Source organism: Dama dama, chromosome 29 (genome assembly GCF_033118175.1).
Source record: "Dama dama isolate Ldn47 chromosome 29, ASM3311817v1, whole genome shotgun sequence".
NCBI lineage: Eukaryota > Metazoa > Chordata > Mammalia > Artiodactyla > Cervidae > Dama > Dama dama.
Genome location: NC_083709.1, coordinates 36868667 through 36887986, shown reverse-complemented (window position 1 = coordinate 36887986; position 19320 = coordinate 36868667).

The following is a 19320-nucleotide window of genomic DNA, read 5'->3' as shown; positions in this document are numbered from 1 at the left end:
GCCTGGCTCTGCTTTCTCTCCACCTGCTCCGGGAGACCTGCATGCTGGCACCATCTGGGGACCACAGAGAGCATCTCCTAGGAGATGCTGAGATGGTGAGTACGAAGTGCAGGCCCCACACCAGCTGGCCCATGGTTCCAGGACTCTCCCGTTGGTTCACACTAATAGGAGAGAAAAGTGGCCTGAGGTTGACCAGCTTTCACAGGTGTGTGGGTGAGCCGGCAGGAGCGGTGAGGCCCGGGGAGCTCTCTGTGGCCTGATGGTTCTGGCCGCACAGAGCTGCTCCTGATGGTCCCTGGCCCCAGCCAGCCACCTCGCTGACTTGCCTGTGTTCCAGACCTCTTCTCTCTCAAGGGCACTAGCCTAGCCCATGTCCTGTTCTTTCCAGTCCTTTCTAGGTCACCAGCCAAATATTCTTGGTTTCTCCCTCTCCCTCAGCATCCCTTCCCTAAATCCAACTACTTGTCTCCCTAAAATATCTCAGGGATATTTCTGGAATTTCTACCCAGACAGTTCTACCCTAGACCGTTGTAGGTAAATCAACAGATTAGAACTAGATGAGTGGTCTTCAGACTACATGGGGAAGCCCAGATGAGGGGCCTTTGGTCCTGCTCTTGGGGTGAGGGAGAGCTCAGCAGGTAAGACCGGAGGGTCTCCCAACATATATCCTTCTTCCATCAGATAGTCTGCTCTTGTGAATTTTATCAGTTGGGCTTCTACATAAGATATCATTTGAATGAAAGATCTTGCAGCGAATGAAAGTTAAGGAAACTAGCTAACCAAAGGCAATGCCAAATGGGGGCATTTCAGATAGAACTGGGGTATCTTTTTTAATATGGGCTTCCCAGGTGGGGCAGTGTAAAGAATCCACCTATCAGTGCAGGAGACCTGGGTTTGGTCCCTGGGTTGGGAAGAGGCCCTGGAAAAGGGAATGGCAACCCACTCTAATATTCTTGCTTGGAGAATCCCATGGACAGAGGAGCCTAGTGGGCTGCAGTCTATGGGGTCATAAAGAGTTGGACACATCTGAGCACACACAGCAGTGATCTTTTAATGTCCCTCCAGTCATACGCTTATAACCTGAAAGAGGGAGCCTCCTTGAATATAAGCAGGGAGCCCACAGAAGCATCTCTTTTCTTGTAACTTTTGGGAGTCTCCTGGGACCTCAGGCAGCAGAGGCTACTTTGGGCAGAAAAGTTCAAGCTGTTAGCTGAGTCTCTGGGCTAGGGAGGCTGCTTATAGCAGAAATCAGTCAGGCAGGGCGAGTAGGGAGGGTAGGCAGGGACTACCTGGCAATAAGAGGACTTGGCCCAGACCCCACTCCAACCTCCAGCTGCATCAGCCATGGCCTCACAGAGAGTTCGTCAGAAAGGGACATGGAAAGATGCCAGAGTCATCCTATTTGTCCGGAACCCAACCTGAGCCATTTCCAGGCATTCGCAGGCATGAGTCCCTTTTTCCAGGTACAGACTGGGTGTGTTCAGGGTAGAGTGAGTGATGTGGGGAGCAGCACAGCCTCTTTCTCGAAGGGCCACCCAGCGCCCTGCCTCCTGGTCTCTAGTCTATGGGTGGTCTCTGGTCTCACCCCCTTGGCCATGTCTGTGGTACACATGGGCCAACCAGAAAACCTCACCCTTGTTTCCTGGGTCCTGAAGGGCACAGACCACGGGGCCAGACACATCTGGATTCTTTCCACTCTGCAAACTCTGAGACCTTCGTTAGGCAAGCGAATGGCTTTGAACCTCAGTTTTTCACCCGGTAAAATGGGGAGAAGTCATTTAAACAATCTGTACTTTAGTTTTCTCGTACATAGATGTACAAATAAAAGCAAAACCAATATCCGTGTTTGTAAGGATCAAAGGAGATCATGTATGAGAAGAAAGCTCTGAGGACGAACCTGACTCTGGTGAGTTCAGTTTATCAGGATGGAGATCTGGTTGCTGGCTGAGTCTCCTCTCTCTGCTGGCCCCGGGCATGTCACTACGTTCTCCTGGGGCCCCCCAGCAACTCTCCTGTGCAGAGTTGTCTGTCCCTCCTCCTCCCATTTCTCACCCCTGACGCCCCATCTGTCCCCACTGGTGGCTGGGTCTAGGATGTTCCCCTCAGGCTTTCCTGCCCAGAGGAGTGCCTATAAACACACCTGGGACTAGTTACCATTGCTCGTTTCAGCTGTTAGTGGGCATGCAGGCCTATTATTGGCAAATCACACTTTGTTAACAGAAGCCAAAAATTAAGCGTTTTAATGTGAACGTTTTGACTTTTGAAGCATTGACTGTTTCTTAAGCACTGTGCAGGTTAAGCAGAATATGTCTGCTGCCGGATGGGCCCACATCTGTTCCAGTGCCTTTGGTCTCATGCCAACCTCCCCGGGGCTGTGATCAGGAGCCGGCTCCTGCCTGCCTCTCCTCAGCGTGTACCTGGAGGAGGAGGGATGTTGGTGGGGAAGGAAGGTGGTTGGGGAGAGAGGGAAAGTGGAAGGCCTGTGCAGCTGGGTGGCAAGTTCTCCCACTCAGAACATTGATCAGCCAACCCGCGTGATATATTGAGTTCGTTTCCACAGGTAATTGTTTAAATGTTATAGCAGCTTTAACGTGTCGTCTGTTAAAGCGTATTGGTTAGGCAGCCATTGCAGACTTGTAATGTGGGTAATATTTAGATGATTTACTAGGTGAAGTGCAGCTTCTGATTCAATCAGAGTTGCCTTTGATTCAATAGGTGATGCATCTAATCCGACTGGGAGCCCATCGAATCCAGAGGTGATGTGTTTGATTCACTGGCTGATGTACCTGATTTAGAAGGTGATGGATCTAGTCCATGCTGAAGGATTCCAATTCCCCCATGCCGGGTGTTTGCTTCAGTGTGTGATGTATGAGTTTTAATAATAAGACACGCTTTGGGGACGGTGAGGGTACCGGCTCCTCCACACCTGGCACTTCTGTGGCTATAGCCCACTTCCTACAGAGCTGGTCTCAGCCTCATGGACCAGAGGGACAACATGGGGGCAAAACCTAGTTTCCCAAGTGTGACCTGAGCCTCCCCATGCTGTGTCACCGCCACCCTTCTAAGATCCATACCTGGTCTTCTGCCTGTTTAATTGTCCAGGGGTCCACGGGCAAGGCCATCATGCTTAGGACCTGGTTCCTTGCATGTGAGGGGACACCCTGGTCAATTAGGAGATGCTCACCTGTGTAAACTCTGCTCTTGGCGGCCGGAGGTTCCTGGAGCCTCACCTGACACTTCATAGGGTCCCAGTGCAAGTTTTCCCAGGCTGGGCAGAGAGCTTTCACTGAACATTTGAGGGATTGGATTTTCACATCCCAGCTGGGGAGAGAGGGAAACCACCTTTCTTCCCCTCCCCCATCACCCCTCCCTCCCCTACGTGACTGGTGACCTCCATCCTCCCAAGAGGCAAGATGTCCTGTTCCTGTCCTCCTCTCTGCCCAGAATGCCCCTCCCCTTCTTCCTCCTCATGTCAGCAAGCTGTGCACCCTGTCCAGAGTCAGCACCTCCTGTCACCCTCCCTGGCAAGCCGCCCCTGCCCCACACCTCAGCTCAGCCCCAGAAGAGCACCCTCCCCGTGGTTTTCCTAGTCTCTGGCCGCATCCCTGGGATAACATTTGTCACATACGCTGTCCTGTGGCGGGGAGGTCTCTTCTTCACCCTGCTGTCCCAGGCCCTGCTCAGCACCTGGCTGGGTTCTGGCAGACTGGCACACATGCCACTGACATGGCAGACACGCAACCGCAGAGGGGGAGGTAAAGTTTTCATTAATAATGTTAATAGTGAGAGCTCGTACATATGGAGCGCCACGTGTATTCTAATTGTTATAAGTGTAAAGCCCTGATACTTCACTGGTATCACCTCTTTATCTCTCTTAATCCTCACAGCACACCATAAGTGGTAAGAACCATCATTCCCTCCACATGTACAGGTGGAGACACTGAGGCTCGGCAAGGTTAAATGATTTCCTCCGGGTTCACCTTAGCCAAATCAGAGTTGACACTAGATTTCTCAGACCCCAAAGCCAAGCTCTTAATTGTCGCATCATGATCTGGCCCCCAGGAACAGAGAGACTGCTCTGTCCTCACCCAAGACAGGGAGGCTGGAGTCCCTGGAGATGCAGAGATGCCCTCAGGGAGACGAAACCATGACACAAGGCAGAACAACCTGATTTAGCAAACTGAGGCACAGGGGGAGGGGCAGAAAAGGCAGGAGTAATTAGGGAAGGCTTCCTGGAGGAGGTGTTTGATCTCACCCTGGAGGAAGAGAAGAAGAAAAGTGGCACTGCTGGCTGTGCTGATGCCTATTCTCAGCTGCTTTTCACCCAGCTCTTGGGTCCTCAGGCCACCTCTAAGCACAGGGGAGTCAACAAGGCTGAGTCTGTGGCAACTAGTCTTTCGGGTAACAACTAGTCTTTCCCCTACCAGGAGCTCTGTGTGACCAGGAGCTGGACCAGGGCAGCCGGGCAGTAGGAGCAAACAGCGATCCTATCCCCGCCCACAAGACACGAGTCGTCTCACCAGATTCCAGGAGGGAGAGATGATGCCCTGAGCCCACACTCAGGTGAGTCCTGGATGCTCCGCAGCCACAGGAATCATCCAGGTCCCGCTTCTCTCACTCCTGCTCCTCCGGTACTGACCCCACAGTTTCCCCCTCACTCGTTCCCGTCACAGCCTTGTGTCCCAGAGCCCTGGCCCCGCTTCAGCCTGCGGTCCGTTGTAGGATGCCGTCATCCGCGGAGTGGGGTTTTCGGAAGACAGACTCATAGAGTTTAACCTGCCGCCTCCCAGGCCTCTGTCGTGTTGGGTCTGAGGAGGAGGCGGGAGGTGTGTGAGGCAGGGCTCTGCTTCCAGGTGACCTGGCCCACTTCCTGTCACAGGCCCCACAGTCTGTCCCCCTGAAGCTGGCATCTGCATTGACCCAAGCTCTCCTCTGAAGTTTGACCGTGGCTGTGTTAGGCCAGGTGTGGACTAGCACCTGGTTGCAGGTGCCTAGGGACTGGGCCCTGGCCTCAGAGATCTCAGGGCCCGCCCCCGGCCCAGTTCTCCACTGTTCCAACGTCACAGCTCCCTGGGCCCTCCACCTCCATACTCTCCATCCCAGCTCCCAAGAGAGCAAACCTGACTGGTTCAGAGCGGCCCAGAGGTTGACCCCTGGGGAGCGGGGTTACAGCAAGCACAATAGGCAGTAGTCGGGGGAGAGTGTGCAAACCAGAGAGGTCAAGGAGGGGCCAACGGACATCTCTGTCTGGGAAAAGAGGCTTTCCTTGCTACCTGCTGTAGGCCAGAAACTTCCCCGTTCTCCACCCCGTCTGACTCCTCAGCCCTGAATTCTACCCCCGTTTTACAGAGAGAAAACTGAGGCTTGGAGAAGTTAGTGGGCTTAGCCAGGGTCATCTATCACAAGTGTTGAAGAATGAGGGAGGGAAGTTACACATGCCAGCCCCAGGCTGCCCACCCTGTCTTTCTCTGTCTCTGTGCATCTCTCTTTGTGTCTCTGTGTCTCTGTGTGTGTCTGCCTCTGTGCATCTCTCTGTGTATCTCTGTATGTCTCTGTGTTTCTGTGTGTCTCTCACGGTGGGCTGTCAGGCCCTGTGACAGGCTGGTGTGGGAGATTTTGGACCAAGTACATCTCTGTGTCCTCCGGGCTCACCACCCAGGCAGAGGCCTGCTCTAGCCCAAGGTTGGTGACGGGCCAGACAGGCTGATTCCTGGGAGGCTCGGTGCAGAACAGCTGCCGGTTCCGTTTCTGCTGCTTCCGGAGGCTGCCGCGGCCCTGACTGCACACATTTTCCCAGGCTGCGCCCGAGAGTGGGGGGTCCTCACATGCAAACAAAGGAACAGCTCAGCCCTGCAAATGGCTTTGAAAATGGGGCCACAGGGATTCCACTTGGCTGACACACTCCGCCCTGGCCCAGGCTTTCTCCCCCAGGGGCATCCCCCGGCCCCTGCCGGCCAGCTGCGTCTCCCACCGCCACCCACTCCAAAGCCCTGACCACACGGACGTGGTGGCTCAGTCCAGAATTCCCTGCACACCCCTTCCCACGCAGGGAGGGGCGGGCAGCAGGGGTTGTGGGGGCTGACTCACCGCCAGAATCCAACACCGGTCACAGAGCCTCGCGGGGCATCCACACCCACCCTGGGCTTAGCCCTGCCTGAGCCGAGCAGGGTACGCACATGCGACTCGCCTGTCGTTCTTGTCTCAGATGAGACCTCCAGCCTGAGCCAGAGGGTGTTAATCCCCCCACACGCTATTGAAGGGTGTCAGAGCATCTGTGCAGAACTTGCTAAGGGGTGACCGCAGGAGACACAGGCACCTGTTAGCCCAGCAGGCTTCCTGTGGGCTGTCCCTGGGGACATACAGACACATTCATAAGAGTACAGAAGCACTGATGGTTTTGAAGCCGTCACTTTCCAGCCCCTCTGTTTTAGGTATTCGCTCCTAAAACCTGTGTGTCTGAGCATACACTGGTGGTTTCCAGTTTTCCCACAAAACAAAGAAAGGCCTTGCCCATCCTGAATCGGGCTGTGGTACATCTCCTCAGGATGTAAAGTGCTCAGCACCAAACAGCACTGCAGACTCCAGTGATCATCCAGACCAGGCATGCTCCACACAAATGACAAGTCCCTGCAAACTCTGCACCTGGCTGCCTACCACCCATTTATCTTGGGCTGAGAATGCAGATGTCTCCAGTACATCTTAATGTATACATTTGAACTGAAAAATAAAATCAGAAGTTTTCCTTTATTACAAAAAGTTATGATCTAGCTATTCGCTTTTTTCCGAGTTACATTATAAGGTGGCTGTTTTCCATAAATTAAGTAACCCAGATCTGCAACTTCAAGGTTTTGATGAACAATACTTAAAGTGTATACATCATATTCAATACACCAGACATTTTATCCTTTATAACTATTTAAACTTGTGATGTAACATCTTGGACATCAATCTCAAATGCTTAATAGTGAAAGCATTTTAAAATGCTTAAAGATATTTGAAAGGTGACATGGTTTTCCAAAATGCTTTTAGAAGATCGTCAAACAAGAAACGTTGAAGGCCTTTCCCTGAATCCACCCTTCACACTTCAGTAAGCCACAGAAGAGGATTGGTCAATAGTGACTGATGGGGACAATTTCCTCAGAGCAAGAGTTGTCTTGCGAGTCTGCTCTATGGCCCTGGATCCTCAGGAGAGAGTGACCTCAGCCCTCTGGACAGATGCTTACTGAGCTACAGGAATCTGAGTCATGGTGACAAAACTAACTGGAACCTCTCAGGAAGGGAGCCCTCGAGGGAGCCTGATGTGAACCCAGGAGCTGGAGACACTGTGTCGATGCCTGGAGCACATCTGGAGAGGCCTGAAGGTGAGCGGCTGGGTGAGGGTGGAGAAGGCAACAGTGGGGAAAACCATGCTTCCACCCAAAGCAGGAGAAGGATGAGGACGCAGGCCATCTTTTGTGGGCTAGGTGTGCCTACGAAGGCAGCAAGTAAGATTTTGTCTTGGAGAGTCCTCCATCCAAGCAGGCTTCCTGCCAGGGCCCAGGCAACCCCAGGAGAAAGAGTCTGGAGGTGACCCCCAGAATGCAGAGCTTGAGAGGGGCGGGTCATAAGCCGTCAGCTAGAGATCGCATCTCCCCAGCCATGTAAAGGTGCAGTGGGGACCCCAGGAGGACCCACAAATGCCCATCACAAGAAAATGAGCCAGTGTTTGTACATGTGCTACAACACGTGGCACCAGGGGCCCGATTATAACAGTCCAGGCAAGAAGGATCTTCCTGCTCTCTGTCACACCTCTTCCTCTGCTCCAGCCCTGAGGAGCCAGAGGCTGCACGGCTGGTAGAAAAGGAGATGGAAGGGAAAACAGTGAAGCTGACCACAGTGTTCCCCTGAGTCCGGGAGGAGCTGGGAACAGGGAGAGGCTTTAAAGTGGGTGGGAGAGTGAAGCTCTGGGATTAGACTGGACTGGGCTTCTTAATACACTATTTGAAAATGTGTGAGAATAAGATAAAGTGATGAAATCTACCAAAGTTGGGATATGACCCAGGCTAGTGGAAAGACAGGTCGTGGTAAAACCATACAAAGTCATGTTCCATTTTTCGCTACCTTCCCGTAGAGCCAGACTTCACAGGCAGGGAGAGGGGTGATCAAAGTCTGGTGCTCATGGTTAGGCTTCAGAGAAAGCAAACCTCCACAGGTGACGTCAGGCAGAGAGAGGAACAAGGCAAGGGGTCCATGCTAGAGGAAAATGATGGTGCAGATGCGGCAGGGCGAGAAGGGTCACTGAGCAGCTTTGATTGCACAGCGTGTGGCGGAGAGGGGGAGCAGCAGGCAGAGTCAGAACTGCTCCAGCAGCATCCCCACCCTCAAGCGTCCCCCCAGTTTAGTAACCATGAGTCACAGGGGGCCATCTGTGACATGTGCCGAGAGTGTGGTGCAATGTGTTAGAAGAATCTGGAAGAGAGACTTCACCTGAGATGACTGAACCTCTGAGTTGGACTTTGGGAGATGGGAGGCTGGAGATGCTGAACAAGTTTATGGAAGAAAAGGGCAGACTTGCTGAGTCCTGGGCGATGCCCACACGGCCCTGCTAACCCTGTGGTCTCCCAAAGCCCAGATAGCGCTACCTACAAGCACGGATCCATCTGCCACCCTCCAGAGCCCCAGCCTCTGAGCTGTCACCGCAGTCACCTGGGCTTAGGCACCCAGATGAGTTGAGGCCACAGGTGGAGCTTTCAGACGTGCCTAGAAGCCTGCCCTGCTAGGTCCACTCAGTCTTCCTTCTTCTCAGCTCCAGAGCCAGTGCACCCACAGATGCAAACATGTGTACATGTCCACACACACACACATGCATGGTGATGTGTCCACACACTGCGTGTGGTACTTGTCTCAGGGACCAAGCTCTTTGGGAAGAAGCCAAGTCAAGCACAGGCAAATACCTTTTGCCTCCTAGTCCCTAACTCACCAGACATAGCCATTTTGATGAAGGCAGCCAACGATGAGGAAGAAAATAGCCCAGACTCATCCCACCCAAGGATGGGCTTGGTGTACAGACAACTGCCGAGTCTTGCCTTGATCCTCTCCCTCCATCACATGAGCCCTGTTAACTTCTCGTCCCTTAAGCATTCTCTCCACCTGCAGAGGAGGCCACGGCTATCTCAGGAGCATCTGGAGCCCCAAGGTCTCTGGCTTAGAGGTGCTCAGTTCTCCATGCTCATGCGGGCTCCCCCAGAGTCCGGACTTGGACATCTGGTTCCCCCATCTGTCCAATCTGTATCTCCTGAGTCAGTTCTAGGAAGGAGAAGCCCTGTGGGGAAGGGAGGTTGACCAAGTGACGTGCACTTTCCCTGAGTTTGACCTTCTCTTGGGCTCACTCGCATTTCCACCAGCATGTAACCCCATGGGAGTATTGTTCCGCTGATTGCTCTGAACAAGAACACTTGGTTGTCTGGAAGGACCTTGGTGCTCATTCTCAGTTACCTGGACAGTTAACTTGCTGGCATCTAGGGCTCCAAATTTCCTGGAGGGGAGAGCCTGGGCCAAGGTCGGTTGCCCAGAGTCATGGGTCTCAAGGCTTCCAGGTGCTGGGAGCTGGTGTCCTTGGACACCTCTGGTAAGTGCTGGACCCCAGAGCCAGCCTGCATTGTGCTAAAGTGGTCTGATTGCTGTCCCCAAAGACGGTTTTTCTCTTGCTTGTCCTATAAGAAGAGACCTTCAGGAAGGACAGAATTCCTATGTGGAAGTGAAAAAGTTTGCTAACCCAGAAAACCTCCCAAACCCATGGGCCCAAATGGGAGAATGGGGGCCTTTGCTCCGGGACTCCTTATAATTTTCCATTCTCTGTAAAACCTGTCCATTAGCCCATGCACTAGGACATCTGTCTCTACTCTTGTGCATGATAAGCAGTGCCCACCAACAAGCCAGCTAACTGTGCCATAACAAGATACTGTCGACCGAGTAGCTCAAACAAGGAAAGCTTATTTTCTTACGGTTCAGGAGTCTTAAGATCAGGGTGCCCACAGGGTTGGGGTGCTGGCTGCTGGGGGTGGGCAGAGCAAGGAGGTTTCCAATACTGTTCTTTGGTCTTGTGTTGGGAACAGAAGTCTCGGGTTTATCTTTGTTTCGGTCTCTACCCAGGCATTGCTGGGAGTGGTTACATAATGTTGTCATAATGTTGTCATAATGTTGTCATAATTGTGTGATATGTGCTTGTTTCCTGTACACTAGCATCTCTGGTGCAATCTGTGCATCTGAGACCCAGAAGGATGAGGTGTTAGGACTCAAAAGAACACCAGGGAAAGACTAGAAAGTGTTTGCTGCCCTTAAGGCTCTGCTTGCCTAGAGGAGAGTCACATAGCCTTTAAACAACACTGTCACAATGTGTTAAGTCCCCTGATGAAGTGATGCTTTGGGGGTCCCAGCAAGGGACCAAGGAAATGGCAACCCACACCAGTATTCTTGCCTGGAAAATTCCATGGACAGAGGAGCCTGGTGGGCTATAGTCCGTGGGGTTGCAGAGAGTCAGACACGACTGAAGTGACTGAGCAGGGATGGAAGCAGAAAGGATTTCCCACTTTTTGGATGATTAAAGTGAGGCCTGGGGAGGCAAGGTGATGACAAGTTTTTTTGTTTATTTTCTTGTTTGTTGGTTGGTTTGCCAGGCCCAGGAGAGCCCCGAGCACTGCAGTGCTCTGTCTCTCTCTCCAGAGCTGAGTCTGTACATGGCGTTGCCTCCCACCCTTTGGTAGCCCTGACACTCAGCATCCCCAGAGAAGACGCTGGCAGGGCTGCCCTGAGCACTGGCTGAGTACCTGGAGCCGTACCAGACAGTCGATGCCCACCCTGTACTGGGGCCACCCGGACAGTGTGGTGGCCTCTCGGGGTTGGGGGGGGCGGTGTGCAGGGGCAGGGAATCCACCTGGTCTGGTCTCCCGGCCACAGGAAGTGACAGCTCCTGGGCTCATGTCAGCAGCTGTTGCTCAGTCTGCGTGGCTCGGATAAACAGGCTGATGTCCTCAAGGCGACCTCCCTGACTCAGAGAGTTTGGGAACTGAGGTATTCGTTCCCTGGTGGGCAGGGAGGAGGCAAGGACAGGACTTGAGCGGCTGACTCACCCTCTCTTGCTATCGCTCTGTTCCCATTCTTGAGGAGTCAGGAGAGAACTAGGCAATGAAAGCACTCTCTGCGAAGGACAGGTTCCAGGACAGGCTCTCATGCCGCCCCTCGCCTCTTCCAAGATGGCAGCAGCTCGGGGCGCTGTCTCACCTTAGGGAGGCAGCCTTCCTCACGAGGCCTCTGGGTGGTCAGGCGAGCGGGGGAGGGGAGAGATGATCCCACAGGGTGTCAGCCGGAGGCACAGCTAGGTAGACTTGCCACAAATATTTTTGGGGTGACATATGAATTGTAAATAAACGAGGTGGGGATAATAGCAGAAACAGCCTGGAACTTTAGTGAACAGAGGAGCCTGAAGGGGCATGAGACAGTGTAGGGTCTCAGCCCATGGCCAGGGCCGACTTCTTGGGCAGGTGACCTCTGCAACCATATAGGGCCCCACGCTCAGAAAGGCCCTACTCTTGGTTTAATACTCTGTTGCTACCATCTTGAAATTCACAATAATTTTCTAACAAAAGACCCACATTTTCATTGCACACCAGGCTCTGCAAATTATATAGCCAGTCCTGTCCATAGCCTTCCAGGTGAAAAGAGCCCAAGAGGGATCATGGCTACTCAGGGTCACACCTTGTTTGTTATAAAGTAGTAGTGAAAGTGGTAGTCACTCAGTTGTGTCCAACTCTTTGTGACTCCATGGACTGTAGGCTCCTCCGTCCCTGGAATTTTCCAGGCAAGAATACTGGAATGGGTTGCCATTTCCTTCTTCAGGGGATTTCCCCGATCCAGGGACTGAACCTGTGTCTCCTGCATCTCAGGCAGATTCTATACCATCTGAGCCATCAGGGTTTGTTATAAAACCAGGATGGACCCCCCCCCCCAGTCCTGTGTTTTTTATCACACACTGAATCTCACTCTGCTGTTCATCTCTGTTTGGGGCAAGAATGTCAGACTCTTGACTCCTCAGCCCCGAGGCTCTGTGCTCTGTCGCTCTGTCCACACGAGATAGGCCTTGGCCAGCGCTGTGGGCCATGGCATCATGGGTGGGGCTGGGTGGTTGTTAGTTGTTGGCAGCCCACAGCTACAGGGAACTGGAGTTCAGGCAGCGATGTTGGAATCTCAGCTCAACTCTTTGTTCCTTTCAACCTCTCTCTGACCATTTTGGGTAATAGTACCTATTTTTAGCAATAACACAACAGTTAAAGATAATGTATGTCAGGAACCCAAGATGTCAGCTCGTATATGTTTTGGAGAAGGAAATGACAATCTATTCCAGTATTCTTGCCTGAGAAATCCCAAGGACAGAAAAGCCTGGCAGCCTACAGTCCAATGAGGTTGCAAAGAGTCGGACATGACTTAGCAACTAAACCATCACCACCACCACTAGGTTTTCAGTAGTCACCACTGGTAGGAATCAGTGTTCATTCTCCATCCTTCCTTCACCTTCAGACTGTCACAGCTTCTCAGACCTCCACATCTCTGAGTGGCAGGTGGGTTAAGAGAACTAATTTTGGAACAGAGAGAGATTTAAGCTGCAGTTCCACCATTTCCTAGCTGGGTAAGCTTGGGTCAGTTCCTTTATCTTGCTGAGCCTCAGTTTTCTCATATTGGAAGTGGGAATAATAATGGGATTCCGTGTGTGGAGTTATTAGGAGGATTGAGTCTGTGCAAAGCGAGGATTTAGTACAGCATCTGGCATAGATCAAGTGCTTGATGAAGAACACTGTTGCTGTTTTCTATAGCTCAGCTGGGCCTGGCCTAAGGGGAAACCCCTGCCTTAGTTTTTGAAGCTGTCTTCTTGAACCCTCCTACTCACACCATAATCTAGGGGCCAGCAGGATTGGCCTCACCTTGAAAATCATGAGAAATGCAGAATCTCAGGCCCCGCCCAGGCCTACTGCAACAGAATCTACAGTGTAACAAGATTCCCAGGTGACTCATGGGCATTCACTTTTGAGAAGCAGTGTGACTTCCAATGCATGCAGCTGGCCTTTCTTGCTCTGCCCAAAGGGAGATGAGTCACTTCCTAGACCCAGACAGAATTCTTCTTAAAAAGGCAGAGCCCAAACCTGCCATGGTGGATTTGACTAGAATCTCAGGCCCTTCCTGAAGGCTTGCAATGTAGCTGGGAGACTAGGCGAGTAAGGCAGTGATGTGAAGGCTGTATTGAAGCATACATGAGGGAAACTACTGCTGTGGTCCAAACAGGAAGTGAAGGGCCTGAATTAGGACAGGGTCAAGAGTGTGGGGGAGAAAGGGCTGAGTTGTAGAAATTTGTCCATCTAGAATTCAGCAGACTTAGCACCCAGGTTACAGGTAAAATAGGATAAGGAAGGCTCAGGGACAACTCTGAGGTTCTAGATGGAGATAATGGGATGATAACACATTGATAGGGACAAGGTTGGCCAGAAGGAGGAGAAGAGGGTGATGATTAAGAGAAAGGAGGTATGCTTTCCATCCAGGACATGATAATTCTTTTTTGTTTTTTTAATTGAAATATAGTTGCTTTACAATGTTGTGTTAGTTCCTGCTTTACAACAACTTGAATCAGCTATATGTGCACATATATTCTCTCCCTAGGGAGCCGCCCTCTCCCCAGTCCCACCCCACTAGGTCATCGTAGGACTCCAAGCTGAGCTCCTAGTGCTATACCGCTTCTCACTAGCTAGCTATTTCACACCTAGTAGTTTATATGTTAGGGGCTTCCCTGGTGGCTCAGCTGGTAAAGAATCTGCCTGCAATGTGGGAGACCTGGGTTCGATCCCTGGGTTGGGAAGATCCCCTGGAGGACGGCATGTATTCTCGCATGGAGAATCCATGGACAGAGGAGGCTGGCAGGCTGTAGTCCATGGGGTCGCCGAGTCGAACACAAGTGAGTGGGCACAGCACACTGTATATGTCAGTCCTAGTCTCCCAACTTGTCCTACCCACTGCTTCCCTCTCTGTGCTGGACACTGTGATTCTGATGGACAGGTGGCAGATTAAAGGTTTTCCATGAGAAGAGTGGGCTTCCCATGGCACTAAATTCCCATCTCTTTCCAGCATTCATTGTTCTGTTGAGTGCTTCAGGGCACTGAAGTGAAAAGGCTTTGGGTTCAAATCCTGACTCTCCCTCTTAGGAGCTGTGCACCTTGTACAAGTTAACAGACCTCTCTGTGCCTCAGCTTTTACATGTACAAAACTACCTATCTCAGACCCCTGCAGAAAGGATTAAATGAATTGATATTTGCCTTAAACCTTGCCTGGACCATAGCAAACACTCAGATATTATCCATTATTATAATGGCCTGTTTATTTGAAATTGTGAGGTCCTTGGGGACAGGGACCTCAAATAAAATCATCCTTGTGTTGCATAACACTAAACACAAAGCAGGTATACAATATGGTCCCTGACATATGTTGTTCATTAAAGGTGGCCCGGTGGGCCGATGTGGTATCTGTACACAGATGAGTACAGATGTTGTATCCCTTTACAAATGTTCATCCCTTCCCCACTCCCTTTTTTCTAATCACAACTTAATGACTTGCAGGTAATGAGAATCTGTGCTCATTCACAGCCTAAGCTTGGCTGTGGGTTACTCCAGTAACTGAGCTGGCTGTTGGGTAAATCCACTCTTCCCAGAGGACGATACTGCCCCTTGAGCAGGGGCAGCCTGTCCTCTGAAGATTCTCTCGTTCATTTGACAAAGATTATCCATGTGCCAGTCAATAATAATGATATTCACTGCCATTTCTTGAGGTCAGACACCAAGCTGAGTTTGAGTAGGACCAAGGCGCTGCACCTTGCTCTAGAGCTCACAGTCTTATCAGGGAGAGAGACGGGAAGACAGGAGATTGTAAGAGAGTGTGAGATATGTGACATGGGAGGTAACACTTGCTGCCAAGGGTCGGGCGGACTCAGAGGAGAAAGAGCACCCCAGTCTGCTCACTTGAGATGTGTCTTCTTCCAAAAGAGGACCAAAATGGCACCCCTGAATGCATGCCAGCCCCACCCCAATGCTGCACACATTTTCTCTTTCACTGTCACCCTGGGCTTGGTGACACTGGTCAGGGTTAGAGACTGGAAGCAAAAGGAAGGCAGAGGTCAGGTGCCAGGCACACGTGCATGGAGGAATTCAAGGCTGGCACAGATCTTAGTCAGAGTGTCTCAGGTCCTCTTTACTAGAAGTAGAGCTTGAGATCTGGGTAGAGTACAGCTGAATTATTGAGGGGGTGCTCCTCAGGGAAAACTAAGGAGGGAGAAGGGACAGAAAATCAAGGAAGGAGAAAGAACCGAGCAAGAATGTGGTCTCAGCTGGAGTGTAGTCTTTTCCCAGATCCTCAGGGTCGGGGCTGAAGAAGCCTCACCCAGGCAAGGCACTCCCTTGGTCACTCAGCTGAGAAGGCAGGAGACTCTGAGTTGTCAAAGGCCAGCAGGTGGAGCATCTAGGTGGGCACACTGATCCAGACAAGGGGACCTGGGTGTGGCCTCAACGCCGCCAGCACAGGCAGGTACAAGTCCAAGGTACCAGCATTCCACAAGGTCCACTTACCCCCGGATCACTTTGGTCTATCTGTGACCTCTTAGAGCATGCGCTTTGTGAACTGGGGTATTCTACCAGGCTCCTGGAAGAATCTCAGGCTACACTTGGTGTAGAGCTTCAGTTCAGTTCAGTTCAGTCGCTCAGTCATGTCCGACTCTGTGACCCCATGAATCGCAGCACGCCAGGCCTCCCTGTCCATCACCAACTCCCGGAGTTTACTCAAACTCATGCCCATCGAGTCGGTAATGCCATCCAGCCATCTCGTCCTCTATTGTCCCCTTCTCCTCCTGCCCCCAATCCTTCCTAGCATCAGGGTCTTTTCCAATGAGTCAGCTCTTCACTTAAGGTGGCCAAAGTAGAGCTTATTGGTGACCAATTCTTCCAAGTCTTTTCCACAAATGCTGTTGCTGAGCACATCTACCTCATCCTGCTTGTGCATCCAGAATACTCCTAAGAACCAAGACTTTGAGTGTTCGAGACAAGCTGGTTAGCCCCACACGATTGGGTCTGGACACCCTGGAAGTTGGAACGTACTCAGAAGAGCACTAGAATGAAAGTCGCTACAACTGGCTTGCTGTGTGACCTTGGGCAAGTCCCCCCAGCATCCCAGCACTCTCAACTTTGGTTTCCTCACCTGAAAAATAAGGAACTAGACTAGAAAGTTTCCAAAGTGAGATATCCCAGAGAAAGCGGACCGACAGATGTATACAGCAGATATTAAATTTACATCAGTAGTTCACACACATCTGTAAACTGATGTATGTAGTTCTGCATGTGGAGTAAAAGGAGAGTATTTGCAAGCCAGAGTGCTGGGACCTTTTATTCATATGTATTTAGACCCTTTGCTGTTTGTACTTGGCCAGCTCTGGATGGCAAAACAGTCTATTCTCTGTGGAAATTCTGACTTATTTTTCCAGCTGGTCTGCCAATTGCCAAGAAATGTCATCTGAATATCATTATTTAATCAAAGATTAGTCCACGCCTGTGATATAGGCTGTAACTATTATCTTCTTTGAATCTTTACATAAGCACACATTTTCTTCCAGGATTAGACCTCATATTCATAGAGGTAAATGCTACCCCATCTTTGACCAAATGGCCAGGAGCATGATGAAGTAACCCAGTGGGATTGTGACCCTCTTATCTGTGTGTGTGTGTGTGTGTGAGTGTGCATTGTATATATGCGTGTGAGTGGGAGGATGTATAAGTGAGTATGAGTGAGAAAAATACCTTTGGATTCATTTCTTACAGAAAGAAAGAGGACCTTCCTTGATCGTTGGTCATATCACCATAGCCTTCTTGCAGCTGATTTCCAGTATTAGTTTTCAGGTCAGAACATGTGAGAAATAAAACCCAGCCAAGCCTGCTGGGAGGTAAAGGGATGGACCAGACTCTATTTGCAACCCAGTCATATTGCAGATCTCTTGGGTAAAGCAGAGGAGGAGAGGGCAGGGAGGGCATGAGTTCAAGCTGTAAATGTTGGCTTGGGTGTTGGAAAACTCTAGACTGAATGACCTTAGGAGGCTCCCACTTAGCCCTGGAATGTCTCCAGACTTCTTAAGCTCCATGTGACATCTAAGCTAATCTACTGCTTTCAGGGTTTCCTAGGACAATTTTCTCATTGGCCTTGGTCTAGCTAGTTGAGGTAATAACATTTTATTTCAGTTTGTTTTTTTTTTTTAATCAGGTTGCTCCCAGTAAAGCTGGGCCCCCACCTGCCCTCAGAATAGAGCTCATTACAAAGTTAGGACTGGCTCCCCGGTTCATAAAATCCCTTTAGATTCTTCCCTTTTTTCCAGTCTCTTGGCTTCTGCCTGGTGTTAGGGCCACACTATGGCCAAACATCTAACACCACTATTCCCAAATTATTGGCTAAATGATTATCTGCCAGAAAAAGAGAGTCCAGGGACAAGACCTTGGACCTACTAGGCTGCGTGACTATTCCCATACACCATAGTCGGGGCAGAAGAGGTCACTGGCTTCATCTGCAAGGGCTGTAGGGACAGCAAACCTGGACCTAACAATCAGAAATTCTCAGAGCTCACTTATTCTCCTCTCCACTTCCTTTCCTTAAACTTTTTTTCTTTCCAAAAGCAGTTCATAGACGTGTGTTTGTGGGCGCATGATGCTCAGTTATGTCTGACTCTTTGTGACCACATGGACTGTAGCCCACCAGGCTCCTCTGTCCATGGAATTTTCCGGGCAAGAATACTGGAGTGGGTTGCTATTTCCTCCTCCAGGGGTTCTTCCCCATCCAAGGATCAAACTCGCGTCTCTTGCATCTCTACCTTGGCAGGCAGACTCTTTACCACTGGTGCCACCTGGAAGGTGCAGTTCATGGATGTGTCAACTCGGAGAGGATCATAAACATCACGATGATCACATGCATGCCTCCAACACTTCACCACAGGCCTGGCCTGTTGTAGGCCCACAAATACATTTTTTTAAATAATGAATGGGTGAGTGCATGCATGCGTGGAGTGGGTGGATAGATGGAGATAGATTTTAGAATAGATCTTCAAGATAATCTTCTTTGGAAAGGGTAGAGTTGGGAAAAAGTCCTTCATCTGCATTTGTTACACTGTTACAGGCATAAGTGTTTCCTACCCTACTGAGTGATCCAACCTTCAAATCAAATTGGAAAGCTCCTTTGAGGTTCCTCTGGGTGCATGAGAGTTGGAGGAGGAACAGAGGCAAATGGGGAAGAAGTGACCAAGGTGAAGGTCAGACCTCAGTTCCCAGTTGAGCTATATGTACATTTCAGGTCTTTTCCCATACTACTCTGCACATTCCTCCCCCTGGTGCTCCCACAGGTAATGACGGGGGAAGATGACTCGATGGAGAAGATAACCAGAAGCCCAACCAGATTTTTTTTTTTTTTTTTTTGGTCCAGTTGCTCAGTATAGAGTGACTTGTAAGAACTCCAGACAAGGATGACGATGGAAAAGGAGTCTAGCAGTTCAGGGGAGGGTTGGGGGAAAGAAAGGGGGACCCTGGAGGCTGGGAGAGAATGGGAAACATGTTTTGTAAGATTTCCAAGATTTTTGGGGGCTGTTGTTAAGGACTTTTTCGTAAGACCTGTTATCCTGCTGGGGTTTGCATCACTATTTGATCTAAGCCCCAACAGGACGACTACATCTGCTACTAAGCTGTGTTGTAAATGTCTTTAATTTTTATATTTCATCTGAAGGGAGTTGTTAAAGTGAGTTTACAGGGTGATGGCTCTTTGAATAAAGGCCATCAATACCGGAGCAGGGCTCTGTGTGACACTTAATTTTCGCTCTAATAAGCCCTCCTAAAACATTACAAGATTTAGAAGAGGTGTGGTTTTTTTTTCCCCATCCTTTCTTCCTTTCTCCTTTAACTTTCCTCTTCACATTTTGCCTCCCCTCTCAATCTCTCATGCTCTCCTTTTCTGCTTTCCTTAAAGGACACATTTGAAGAGAATATTTCTGCCCAGATGACACCACTTCTCTTTTCACCGCCAGCCAGATGTGCTCTTGACTTCTGAACAGGAGAAATTGTTTCTTTGAAGTTTTTCAAAGACGTTGCTTTTATTTAGAATGTTCTTCCCTTTTCTTTCTCTCCCTCATGTTTAACTGGTTGGGAAGCCCTGGGAGGGGTTTTCACAGGGGCCTCTTTTCCTTTCTTGGGGGGTATAAAAGGACTGGGATCAGAAGCACTTTATTCCCAG